General features: G+C 42.4%; 1 long non-coding RNA gene across 1 annotated transcript; it reads left to right on the forward strand.

The window, feature by feature from the left end:
• Nucleotides 1-1,885: 1,885 nt before the first annotated feature.
• LOC129858843 (uncharacterized) lies at nt 1,886-3,152 on the forward strand. Its single transcript, XR_008760099.1, has 3 exons — nt 1,886-2,250; nt 2,444-2,501; nt 2,647-3,152. It is a non-coding gene; the product is annotated as an uncharacterized LOC129858843 (long non-coding RNA).
• The last annotated feature ends 317 nt before the right edge of the window (nt 3,153-3,469 follow it).

The raw sequence follows: 3,469 nt of genomic DNA on the forward strand, positions 1-3,469 counted from the left end.
GCTACTGATGGAGTCAAAAACTGATGGAGTAAGAAAAGTGGTGTCTTTTGCTAACGTGGTTAGCTAATAGATTTACATATTGTGTCTTCCCTGTAAAACATTTTAAAAATCGGACATGTTGGCTTGATTCACAAGATGTGCACCTTTCATCTGGTGTCTTGGACTTGTTAATGTGTGAAAGATAAATATTTAAAAAAAAAATCTTTTGAATTTCGCGCCCTGCACTTTGAGCTAGATGTTGTCATAAGTGTACCGGTGTCGGGCTGCACCCCTAACAGGTAAACCTCCAGATGAGCTTCAATGGCATACAACACTCCTTTCGTGGCCTCCAACTGCTATTAAATGCAAGTGAAACTAAATGCATGATCTTGAACCGATCGCTGCCCACGTCTACCCACCTGTTAAGCATCACTACTTTGGACGGTTCTGACTTAGAATATGTGATCAACTACAAATACCTAGGTGTCTGGTAAGACTGTAAACTCTCCTTCCAGACTCACATTAAGCAACTCCAATCCAAAATTGCATCTAGAATCGGCTTCCTATTTCGCAACAAAGCATCCTTCACTCATGCTGCCAAACATACCCTCGTAAAACTGACCATCCCACCGATCCTTGACTTCGGCGATGTCATTTACAAAATAGCCTCCAACACTCTACTTAACAAATTGGATGCAGTCTATCACAGTGCAATCTGTTTTGTCACCAAAGCCCCATATACTACCCTACTGCAACCTGTACGCTCTCGTTGGCTGGCCCTCGCTTCATACTCGTCGCCAAACCCACTGGCTCCAGGTCATCTACAAGTCACTGCGAGGTAAATCCCCGCGTTCTCAGCTCACTGGTCACCATAGCAGCACCCACCCGTAGTATGCGCTCCAGCAGGTTTAACTCACTGGTCACCCCCAAACCCAATTCTTCCTTCGGCCGCCTTTCCTTCCAGTTCTCTGTTGCCAATGACTGCAACAATCACTGAAGCTGGAGACTCATATCTCCCTCATTAGCTTAAGCACCAGCTGTCAGAGCAGCTCACAGATCACTGCACCTGTACATAGCCCGTCTGTAAATAGCCCATCCAACTACCTCATCCCCATACTGTATTTATTTATTTATCTTGCTCCTTTGCACCCCAATATCTCTACTTGCACATTTATTTATATATATATATATATATATATATAATATATAAATACTGTATATATTCTGCACATCTACCATTCCAGTGTTTAATTGCTTATTGCTATAAGGAAGGGGGACGCGGGCAGTTCTAGTTCTAAGCACACGCTCAGTCCGTGCAAATTTATTGCCTCAGAATTGCTCTCCAAGGACAGTGTTTTTGACGGTGAAAACCTGCTGACTACCTGCTGCTTCAGAGGCTGGAAAGGCTGGAAAGGGAACACTCTTTCTTTACCATATACTTGTCTTAACTTCTATTATACAACTGGAAGGATTTAGCTATGTACAACCATTTTTCAGCAACCATTTTCCATCTAGCTAGTTGGTCATCTGCATGTTGCTAACTATACATACAGTTAAGTGGAGGCTTCTGAGGGAAGGTTGTGGTGGATACCATTACATTGACCCCATTCCAGCCATTATTATGAGCCGTCATCCCCTGAGCAGCCTCCACTGATATAGATATGTCTGTCATATTGAGGTATCTAGCTATAAGTTAAACCTGATCAATCAAATGGATAGGTGTAAGCAATTATGGTAATTCCAAATGCACTTAACTAGGGGGGAGTGAGAAAGAAAGGATGAAAGTGAGAGAGGGAGAGAGAAACAGAGAAAGAGAGCAGTGCAAATGTAATTAGACTTGAGTATTTCAACAACTCTTCTCTTCCAACTTGACAGGTAATCATATGTACATTCGAGGGAAGGATGGCCAGCCACACGAGGGTGATTTTTACTAAGGAGAAGAAGAGGCTGTGCTGACCAAGATGCAGCTGGTCATTTTGGAGTGAAGCGCATGATTTACAAAATCAACCTACGCATCTTCTGATGGGGAATTGTCAATTTGGTGGACAGCTGGGCAAGTGAAAAAACCTTTTGCATATCAATCATATTCTATTATATCTGAAATTATTATGATTTCAATGAATGTCATATCAGAGAACAGACAATGTTTCAATTTGTCACTTTTTGATTTAAGGTCAGTACCCTGTCTAGCCTGCCAGAAGTTTGATAGGGCGAAGACTGTTTCGCCGGATTTGAATCCCATCAAAGGTGTTTCACCATGGCACATAATTGGTAAGTGTCCCAATTCAAATTTTGACCTGATAAGTTATTTTGTAATGGCTGCTTTATTTGACCACAGCAGAGTTCAATATTATAGTGTGAGTGTGCGTGTGTGTCCGTATCCTTACAAATATGAAAATGTGCATGTGTATGACAAAGATATGGGTAAGAATAAAGTAATTTTCTCTAACACTTTAAATGTTAGGGTGGACCTCATCGGACCCTTCACAAAATCCAGGAATGACAACAGCTGGTGTCTGACGGTGAGCGATCATTTTACCAAGTGGGTGGAGTCAATACCCATTAAGATCAGTAAAGGATGTGCTTAACTCTAAATTCCCGTCTGTAACCCATATAAAAGGGTGCTTGGAACCAAAAATTGATTTTGTTTTGTATGCTTCCCATCAGGGACGAGTCTGGCAAGGTCATGACCAAGGTGATGGTGGACATCTTTAACACCCACAGTTCTCCTGAGGTCATCTTGAGTGACTGAAGTCATGAATGCTGGAACATGAATGCTGGAACAAGGTATGGATGTTAACGCCTAAGACAGCACTACAGGGAGACAGGACGGACATCTGATCGTCCTCACAGTGGCAGACCACGTGTAACAACTCCTGCACAGGATCGGTTCATCCGAACATCACACCTGCGGGAGTGGGGTAATATCTCACAGCAAGAACTGGCAAATCTGGTGCAGTCCATGAGGAGGAGATGCACTGCAGTACCTAATGCAGCTGGTGGCCACACCAGATACTGACTTACTTTTGATTTTGAGCGTCCCTTTGTTCAGGGACACATGATGCCATTTCTGTTAGTCACATGTGTGTGGAACTTGTTCAGTTTATGTCTCAGCTGTTGAATCTTATGTTCATACAAATATTTACACATGTTAAGTTTGCTGAAAATAAACGAGGTTGACAGTGTGAGCACGTTTCTTTTTTTGGTGAGTTTAGGTTATGTTCTGTCACCTATGGTTTTATTTATTTTTTACAATTTGTTTTTGTTTTTCTATGGTACATAGTCAGACATATTTCAATATCTTACTTTGTCAATAGATATCACTTTGCTACTCGCCTGTCTTTAGGACCATCGACTGTCCGAGCCCCCCCAGGAGGTATCCCATCCACCGGAGCCAGTGAGTTTGGATCGGTCTGATTCTCTGGGCTCTGAGTTGGAGAGGGACCAGCTATACCTTCCAAGAGTGTTGAAAAGTACATATCTCCCATTT

Source organism: Salvelinus fontinalis, chromosome 7 (genome assembly GCF_029448725.1).
Source record: "Salvelinus fontinalis isolate EN_2023a chromosome 7, ASM2944872v1, whole genome shotgun sequence".
Classification (NCBI taxonomy): domain Eukaryota; kingdom Metazoa; phylum Chordata; class Actinopteri; order Salmoniformes; family Salmonidae; genus Salvelinus; species Salvelinus fontinalis.